The sequence below is a fragment of the Condylura cristata genome, unplaced genomic scaffold, assembly GCF_000260355.1.
Source record: "Condylura cristata isolate star-nosed mole 26May11 unplaced genomic scaffold, ConCri1.0 scaffold00063, whole genome shotgun sequence".
NCBI lineage: Eukaryota > Metazoa > Chordata > Mammalia > Eulipotyphla > Talpidae > Condylura > Condylura cristata.
In genome coordinates this window covers 655,372-665,532 of record NW_004567164.1, presented here as the reverse complement: position 1 = coordinate 665,532, position 10,161 = coordinate 655,372, and the positions used below count along the sequence as shown (strand labels likewise).

The following is a 10,161-nucleotide window of genomic DNA, read 5'->3' as shown; positions in this document are numbered from 1 at the left end:
GCCCAGGACCACACAGGTGTTTCTCTTCGCAGTTCATTGCAGTCTCCGAGCAGCAGCCCTTCTGCCCACGGTGACCTGGGACCAGGCAGCGGCTTCTCTTCATCCCCTTCTCCCTCTGCAAAGCAGAAGTGGCGGCTTCCGGCAGAGACCGCCGGCCTGGGCCCTTGCAGGCTTCTCTCTTGGCAGCCCGTCCCTTTCTGCCTGCTGTGTCTGTGCAAATGTCCTTCCTTCTTCTCCCTCTTACAATAAACCCGCTCTTTGGGATACAACAAACATCTCTGTCTGGTGGAGTTCTCCCCTGGAAACACGTGTCTGTCCAACCTCAGACACTGCAGTTTTGGAGATTGTGAATTTATTTGAGGAAAGGAAGTGGCCAAGAAAAGCAGAGTATGTGCATTAATTAGCAAGAGTACCTCTTCATGTAACATGATCATAAGACATCATATCCCTGTGTTACAGGGCAACCCCATGTGAGATGGGGTGGCCTGTCGCGGGGGAGGGGGCTCACCCCCGTGCTTAAAAGGGATTTATGAGACAACCGCAGGAACACACAAAAAGGGCAATAAAGAGTTTGCTTACAAAAAAAGGGGAAATGAAGAAAGGAATAACTCAGGAAGAAAGAGAGAGATAAACTGGTGAATGTGTCCTACCAGTTCCGCTGAGCAGGTACCCCGACAGCAGGCTGAAAGTTGGTGAAAAACCAAGGACCGCCCAGGCCTACCGGTGTGGTGATACACCAGGCCTGGCTGCTTAACTCCACCCTCAAGTCCCAGAATCCTCCTTCAGCGGTGATGACATTCTGGGATTTGTAGTCCTGGCGTCTTGGATCTCTATGGTCTGGGGTGGGGGCAGGTCCATAAAACCTGTTTGTGGAGCCCTTTCCCCCAACACCGTATGTTGGTAAGTAAAATCTGGGCCCCAGGATCTTTGGAAGCTTGTAGACAGATGTGTGCATTGAACTTAGGATGAGCAGGAACTAATAAACAATCTGTGGCACATCCGGTAACAAAGACCGCGGGCCTACAGGTATTCCAGGCCCAGAACTTTCCAACAAGGGCTGGGAGCAGAGATCACAAACCTTGTCCAAGCCAGGAGGGTCACAATGTCTGCCTTTTACAAGTGGTTGTCGGCACATTTCTCGGGAGCGCATTCAGAGATGCCAGAAACACCGTTTGCCTCTTTCTCAGTTTTGTGATGGCGAGCTCTCCTCATTGGCATGGCCTTCTGGATTGCCTTTCTAGGGGAAAAAAACCTCACAGATACATTGCCCTTGCCTTGGCGAACACAGACAGAAGCCACAGAGAGAGAGGGGAGCCCAGGAACGATTTAGCCCAGGATTAAGTTCCTCTGTTGGTATCTCTAGGCTACAAGCTGTCAATCCACAAAAGCTGTGTCACCCCAAGGATGACAAAAAGTGGGGGAGACTCAAACATCTGAGACAAGTCTCTGGGAAACAGCTTCCTTGTCTTCCCAGCTGTCTTGTCATTAAATCTTCGAAAATCCATCGCTTTTCATGGTGCACTTGGAAAGCTAAAACTGTTTCCTCATTTCTAGGCAGGAAACTCCTCACAGACACTGAAAGTTAACATACGGAATTTACTGTTTAGTGTTTACAAGTTTGCCCTGGGGTGGGGGTGGGGGGTAGCACTTCCCTAACCCTCACCTTGCCTCCTTATTCTGGCCAGGGAACGTGAAATTTTCTGAAATTGCTGTTTGAGGGGCTCCAGCGTATACAAACGTGACTCCCATCTCCCGATTAACTACCAGCACAAAATTATAATCCACTTATGCAAGGCCCTGTTTTTCTGCCCCAAACTCTACAGCTCGGAGGAGAGTTGGCTAGCGGAAGACGTCCTTCGGCGCGAGTGGTAGGTAGGTTCCCGAGGCGTGATTTCAACTGGGAATAAATTGTGGAATTAAATCAGTCGTGAGAGCCATCCTTCCGAGTTTGACTCGTGTCACCTGTCTTTCTCCTCATACACCAGGAAGTCACTTGAATACAGAAATCGGTCCTGATTTCTCTTGGGTTTCCTCATAGCACTTGCCCTGGCGTTTATCAAGTAAAAGCTGGCGATAACGCCTTAACCGATAAGGTCAATCCAGCTCGTTTCGAAGCAGCGCGGGCGGAGCCGAAATAGCTCAGTTGGGAGAGCGTTAGACTGAAGATCTAAAGGTCCCTGGTTCGATCCCGGGTTTCGGCAGACGGGGCACATTCTTTTAGAATCTGGAATCTTTAGGGTATTAAAGGTAGCTGAAAATGCTCTTTGAGCCGCACGAAAAACAACTGACTTTTTTCTGCAACTCGAAAGACACGAGGATTGCGCGGTAAAATTTTTGTTCCAGGAGGAGTAACCCAGGCTTCGCCTTGGCTATCACAAAAGATAAGAAGCAAAAACAAATGTGTTGGAAGAAAACCACTGTCCGTTTCCTTTGTAATATATAGTATCTTCCACCTTGCTCTTTTTTCTCTAAACCTTCCCCTTCCTCGTTCCCATGAAGTTATCCCATAAACTAAAGCAAAGGCCCCACAGCACCCGGTCCTGTCCATTTCTATCCTGACCCCATTCCCCTCTCATCCTATCTGCCAGCTTCGGACAGACAGGTAGGGTCTTCCAGATCAATATGGAAAGAGAAGTGTAACAGGAGGGGTACTAACTACATTTTATTTTCGACTTCATGTTTCATCATATTTAGGAAGTGGAGCCTGTGCAACTCTGAAGAGAAAATGAGGCGGTGTGGGGACTGACCGGCACTCAGGTGGGGCTGGAGAACTGCCTCCTGGCTGTGGAGGGCCAGGAACGGTCTCTCCAGAGAGGAGAGGGTCGAGACCTTTCCCTTGCTTCATTTTCTCTTGCCTCCTAATTTGTGAGCTCTTCACACAACCCAGCCTCCACCTTCCTACTCAGAGGGTAAATTTTCTCCCATTCCCAGAGCTTATCAATGCCCACATCTGGCTTTTGAGCCCCCCCCCATTCCTGTCTGCCTTTCTTTGAGCTCTCTCTTCTTTATTCCTCAAACTATAGAACTCCCAGACCTGCATATTTAAACAAAAATAGAATAGCCTCCTGTCTTGCCTCCAACCTTCTTCCCCAGGCTCCCCTTCCACCCACTACCAAACTTGTTGCAACAGGTTTTGCTTCCACCTTTTTCTCGTCAGCTGCTCAGCAGCTGAGACCTGGCTTCCAGCCTTAGGAGAGGGAACTAGCAATCTCCCAGCTTTCAAATGCTTAGCTCTGGTTAGGTAGAGAGAGGGAGGCTGCCTTCGTTTTGTGCAGGATGCAAACTATGGCCAGCTCTTCCTTCACAGAGGAAACTTGGAACTTGGGCTCTGTTGCCTATTCCCTGTGCTCTCCACGGCTCCACTCCAGTCTCCCCCCCCCCCCATCCTAGGAAGAGCCCGCCTTGCCCAACAGTGGGCGAGGGGCTAGAGATGTGACATTTACACAATGGAACACTACTCAGCTATAAACATGATGAAAGTTTGCCATGTGCAACAACATGGGTGGAACTGGAAGGATTGTACTTTGTGAGTAAAAGAGAAGGAGAAGGAAATGCTGGGTGATGGTTTCCTGTCTTAGCTGTTCTGAGAAGTGTGTCATCTGATAGGAGTAGTAACCTCTTCCTATGGCTATAATTTGCATTTCCCTAGTGGCTGGTATCAAGTGCTTGTATCATCATTTTATAGCTGAGTAATATTCAAGTGCTTGTATCATCATTTTATAGCTGAGTAATATTCCATTATGTATAAATGTCACATCTCCAGCTCTTCGTCCATTGTTGGGCAAGATGGGCTGTCCCTCAGGAGTCTTCAGGAATGGGGGAGAGACTGGAGTGGTGGTGAAATAAATGGCCCCCAAGGCCTTTCGTCTAACCCAGTAAGAATGTCAGCGAAGTCCCCGAGTGAAACCAGAAATTCACATCTGTTGCAAATCTGTCTTGGCTTATATAGCTGTCCCTGCAATGCAATTCTTAAGCAATTGTAGTTACTAAATGCCCTAGTCACTCAGGTTGGGAAAAGGCCCAGGGCAGTGTGGAGAAATCCCCAGGGCAACAGGCCCCTCGGAATCGGTTCATGCAGTGCCGACCTCACCACCCCTCCGTGCCTGCACAACCTTAATGTGAAGCATAGGGTATTCTGTACACGGCCCCACCCCGGAGTCACGAGGGCCTCTATGGGGAAAAAAAATCATAGTAGGGAATAAGCATTTTCTTAGAAAAAAATTATTTATGCATACAAAAACTGGCGTATAGGACAGAGGTGCAGAGAGTGAGGGATTCGCCAGAGAGAGAGTGGGGAGCAGAACCAGCGATCAGAGTGAAATCCACTGATGTGGGGAGCAGCGGGCAGTTAGCTCAGGAGAGGTCTGCTGGGCCATGTGGGTCAGCTCCCTGGCCGGGAGTGAACTCGTGCCACAGTGGCTGCTGACAGCTTCATAGCGCCACCAGGGAGGGCCCGGGAGTAGGCATTTCCGATCATAAAATCCTAAACAGGGAAACTAGAAGACCAGTCTCGTGGCCGTCCGGGGCGGAACTGCAGACATTGCTCGCAGGCGCGGTCCCACCGCCACCCAGCACCGGGAGCCTGACCTGCTCCGTGACCGGCCTGAGCCGGGTCCCCCCTCCTTAGACACTCTGGTACCCCACGTTGGTGCCGGGCCCGGTGCAGACGCCTCCTCTACACAGCGCCGGGATTCTGAACTCCCCGGCACCCACGACCCGCGCGTCTCAGCCTCCCCGGAGCCGGGTGACAGGCGCGCGCCCCCCGGCTGCCGCGGCGGGTCCTGGAGGCTGCGGGGCGCGGCGGAGCCGCTGGGGCGCCACCTTCTCGCGGGTTCTCAGTCCTCCGTCCTCTGCCCTGTGGCGACCGCCGCCGGCGGCTGCAGAATCGGGCTGGAAGCACCCGCGGAAAGCACCGGCTGGTGCGAATGAGCGTCGTGACCAGGCGTCCTTTGCCCCAAAGGTCCGTTCAGCAAAAGGGCTGATACTCAATAAAGGAAAGGGGGAGGACTGTGGCGCGAGCTTCGAAAACGCCAGCGCAAGTGCGAAATCACGCGGACCTTGCTAAAAATGCCGCGTCTGGCGCGCTGGGTCAAGACCCCTCGGGCCAGGTCAGTGCTGACGGCGACTCGGCTGTGGACGCTTGGAACCGAGAAGGCTCAGGACTTCTGCATGTCAACAGTCCAGCTTTGTGGTCGTCGGAATAGTACCAGCAACGAAATCTAAGACCCCCACGCTTCCAGCCCCGCGACTGACTATTTCCTTCCCTGGCCTTGTCCCTGTGGATACATCACTTTTCACAGAGCTGAAACGCTGCCTTTGGACAATGCCATGTTGGGGGCTGTTGGGCCTTTAATAACTATGTGCCAGGGGTTGTCTGTCAGCCTCTCCTTCTGAGAGCGGCCTTAACTTCCTTGTGCGTGTTTACCTGATCCCTGGGAAATCTGAGAGGACAGCGTCTTACTTCTCACTTCTCCGGTGCAGCGCAGCGGGTGGAGAATAGAGACAAGGAAATGGGTGAGATTTCAGACCCACCCATCTGTTCTTCACGACCTGCACTTAACCTGAGATGGGAATGGTTTACTGCAGGGGGTGAGAGCTCAGAGGTGTGTTAGAGAGGAGCCATCATTAGGCAGGTCAGGAAGGAAGGGGAAAGAGTCCCTCCATGAAGCATCAGCAGGTGCAAAGCTGAGAAGGTGCACATGAGAAAATCACTAGTTCCTAGCTCGACAGACCTCAGCAGAGAACTATGGACCAAGGGGAATAAGATGACGAAGAGGCTGTGTGTGGTAGCTGGTGTCCCAAACTGACCCGGACGCAGCCCACCCCTCGGTAATCACACCCTGTGTCAGCTGGCATCTAGCACAGAACTTCGAAGACCGACAGAATTTTGTTGAGGTGACATCGCCAGCTCCAGCCTGAGTGATTGGAGAACGCTTCAGCTTGGCTTACCCTCCCGGCTGCTCAGCCTTAGGGAACTCCTAGCCAGAGGCCAGTGGTCCCAGCTTACCAGACAGCTAGCAGGAGGCAAGGGAGCTGTCTTGCCCAGCAAGTCAAGATGGGAACTACAGCCCCTGAGGCAGCTTCCAAGCAGAATTGCCCAAGGAGGCCCCATCAGCCCACAGAAACAAGGGAGATAGCAGAAGGACTGTCTGGGGCTGACCCAACATCACCGCCAACCTCTTAGCTTTCTAAACAAAACAAATGTGTTATCCCACAGTTCTGTAGTCCGAAGTCTGGGGTGGTCTCGCATGGTGAAATCAAGATGTTGTAGCCTGCGTTCCTTTCTGGAGAAGCAGAGGAAGGCTTCATTTCCTTCTCAGTGGGCTGAGGCCTATGTTGCCTTGCTGGCTTGTATGCAGGGACCAGTCCCAGCCGGCAAAGCCTGCAGCCCGCAGCTCTTTCAAGCCATCATGGTGAGTCAAGTGCTTCTCAGATCACTTGTCTAAGACCTCCCTTCTGCCCTGCCACTTTTAAGGACGTGATTAGGACCCTCTCACCAGGGCCTTAACCTGCATCACCTCCACAAAACCCTTTTGAGCGTGTAACATTCACAGATGACGATACAGGATGACAAGAAGCAATGAAACTGGCCAAGGCCAGTGCCCAACTGGTTTACCAGTCACTTTCTGAGTTCTTTGGGGGGGGAGGGGGGCTCATGATTGCAAGACCACCAGGTTCAAAGACAACAATCATGGGTTTATTTAGCAAACAAAGGGAACAAAGCGTCTCTGAGGCCAGAAATGGCTGCTTATCTCCCCGGATTACAGGGGGCTGAAGCCAAAGGCTGTTACAGTTGCAGGAATTACAGATGCCTTGGGGGTGGGAGGGCATTGGCAGGCCTCTGTGTTCTGGAATTTGTTATGTATTAGCAGATGAGGAGAACACATTGTCAACCATATCTGGACAATCTGAAGACTTTGAACTTTACCTCAAAGGCAATGAGAACATCAAGATGTGTCCTGAACACGGAGAACAGGGGAACTGTATTTTAGCCATCTTGTCCACCCAGGACAGTGGGCACAACACGGAGTGTCCTTGTGCAAATGATGTATTAAGAACCCACTGGGGTGGATGAATTACAGAAAAGCAAACCTCAGGACTGATGAAGTAGAAAGAAAGGCAAAATGTCTCCACTCTCACGGGTCCACAGCCCAGTTCTCAGAGCTCAGGTCACAGCAGCCGCCATCCATCTTGTCCACAGCGTCCTGCCGAGAGAGGACCTGCCGGGTTTAGAGAATAGGAGCTAGGCGAGATGACATCTGTCTGCATCATTCTGTCAGAAGTCGCCGCCGAGGACTCCTGTCTCTGGGCATCTGTGACACTGATGAGGGAAAAATTTCTGCTCGTGGTGTCTTCCTGTCTTTCCTGCAAAGGGCGCACACAGATACTTCCCAAACCTTGTCTGGAAAGTGGCTTCAAGTATGACAGAGGAGTGGATTCTCTCAGACCTTTTTTCCCATCCTGCTCCACCTCCCCCTCCCAGCCTAGAGTTTTCATTTCTGAAGAACTTTTTCTTTCTCTCCAACTCGTTTTCCAAACTTTTTTTCCTAGCAGGACCTGCAGTGACAGATGCAGGCTACTTAACAGCCCTTGCCTGTCACGCCTTCTGTTAGCTTTAAATCAAAATTCTAGTCAGGACACGGTGAGTTGATTTCGTGACCTACACAGGCAGCACACTGCAATCTGTTGCCCTAGACCTTGCGTTGAACTAAACTCCAGGCACCAACCCAAAGGGTAAAATTGCGTCACCGCGGTTATTGGCTACCACTTGCCCGTTCTTTTCAAGCTCCTCTCTCGTGCCCACCGGCAACTTGTGGGATTCATCTTCTTTCTCCCCACGGCTTCCTTTCCACACTCGTAGATTCCATAATGAATTACCGGAACTGTTACCTTGCACGAGTTCCATCTCCTTCGCCCTGCTCTGCTACTCTCTCCAAGCTGGAACCTGAAGAGCTGGGGGGCCTAGCTGTGTGCTTCTCTGTACCCCACTCCAAATCCAAGTCGTGTCTCCTCCACTTTACTGAGACGTCTATGTTCAGTTGCAAAAGCCAAGGGTTCTTTCCTTCTTCAATCTGCTCTGCCTCTCAGTAGCATTTCGTGCAGTTAATCCTCGCTCTTCACAGAAACGCAATCTTCACTTGGCGTCCAGCACTCCACTCTCGATTTTCTTTCTATTGGAATGGATCTCCCTCTCTCTTTCCTCCTCTTCCCGCTCTCTAAGATTTGGGGTTTTCTAGGGCCCTGCTGCTATACATCTTCTTCTATGTGGGCTAACCTGATCATGGGACTTTAAATATCACCAGTACCCCAGGGGCTCCCGAGCTTCAACCTCCGACTCCATGTATCGATGAAGAAATATCCGATGACATAGCTGACATCTTCACTGATGTCAAAAACTTAACATGTTAAAAGATCTCTGACTTCCTCTTCACCCTCCCAGCCTCTTTTCCACTTCTCATCACGTTATAAATCACAGCAACCATTTCAACTTGTGAAATACAGAGCTATCAGTAAGTTATACTTTTGGTAAAGAAATCAAGAAAGGCCTGTATAACTTGGCCAGCAGGCTGTCCTTCTCTGGTAACCTTTAAAATTATTCATTCTGAAGCAGTCATTTCTTCCTTCTGCCTCCCAAAAGTATCTTTTTCTTTTTCTTTTGTTTAATGTATGAGCTTTTGCCACAATTGCACATAACAAAAACATAAAGTGCGGTGGAAAAAAGAACATGTATCATTCTGTTTCCAGGTGATCCTTTTCTCCAGTCTCATCTTTGAACTATTTCCAAATTAAAGCACATTCTTCTTATCCTGCAGCTTGAATAGAAGATGTGATAACCCACCAATGATTTAACAGTTTTTTCCTGTGACCAGCATCTCCCTTCTTGTAGGGAGATGCGTAAAGAGGTGACTGACTTCCATTTATGTGAGGCCAAAAATCTCAGTGACTGCCTCTGCACATTTTGAAGGAACTAAAAAGTAACCATATTACTCCAATAAACCAGGAATGTCTCACTATCAAGAATCAGCAAACCACAATCTTTTGTAACATTGTTGTGTTACAAAACACAAGAGATGCCCCACACTTAGAAAACAGAATTCTTTCACTTCTTTGTAGCTTCTAGTTTACAATATAAATGGAATGTGCCCAGTTTTGCAATTGCACTGTCTGCTCAATGGTCAGGCAGAAGCACCAAGTCTGACTGGTTTATATTGGAGCAAGATAGCAACAGTAGTTTTACATGTCCAAGCGCTTCATGAAATCTCTGCAAAGCCCAAAGACAAATTTAAGTCATGTTCCAAAGTAAAGCCCTGGAGAGCTAGGGGAAAGTTGTTTGGTTGCCAGGATCTGACTCATTGCTTGAAGCTGAAACATTGTAAACAGTAAGGTAAACAGGATCAGTGTTATATGCAAGGTGGATACATAGTATGAAATGGTGCCTCTGGGTCCCCCCAATAGTTGCAATCTTCAGGAAATAGATCAACAACAAGGTCCCTGGTTCTCTTCCAAGTCTTAAGCCCCCAGGTCTTGATCTGTTGGTTGTTGTTCTGCAGGAGGGGAAAACCTTGAGAGGAGTCAGAAGTCGCAGCTGTCTCACGCTGGGCTGTGATATTCGGGCCTTTCACCTGCCTGTCTCCGCCAGCCCAGGGCAATCGCTTCTATCCCCCGGTGCTCTGGGTTTTGATCGCTGACCTCGCTGATCCAGTCATGTGCATCCTTTCCCGAGCATTAAAATCGCGCCTGCGCTTAGACCTTTTCAGTCGTCTGGGTCTCGCTGGCGTTCACACAGCAATCATCCTCATTTTTACCATCAAAACTCTGAGAAAATAGGTCCATAATACCCACAATGTTAAAAATCAAGCTAGATCTATTTTGGCACAAATCACACGAGTTCATTCACAAATTGTAATGCTCAGGACTCCAAGGGTCCCCCAAAGAGCTGCCCCCCACAGAGTGCTGCTCCCCCATACAGTGCTGCCCCCCACAGAGTGCTGCTCCCCCACAGAGTGCTGCTCCCCCATACAGTGCTGCTCCCCCACGAAGTGCTGCTCCACCATACAGTGCTGCTCCCCCACAGAGTGCTGCCCCACCATACAGTTGCTCTCCCCCATACAGTGCTGCCCCCCACCAGAGTGCTGCTCCACCATACAGTGCTGCTCCCCC

At 50.2% G+C, this 10,161-nt stretch overlaps 1 non-coding gene across 1 annotated transcript; it reads left to right on the top strand.

Annotated features, from left to right (window-relative positions):
• Positions 1 to 2,128: 2,128 nt before the first annotated feature.
• On the top strand, positions 2,129 to 2,201 carry TRNAF-GAA. Its single transcript has one exon. It is a non-coding gene; the product is annotated as a tRNA-Phe (tRNA).
• The last annotated feature ends 7,960 nt before the right edge of the window (positions 2,202 to 10,161 follow it).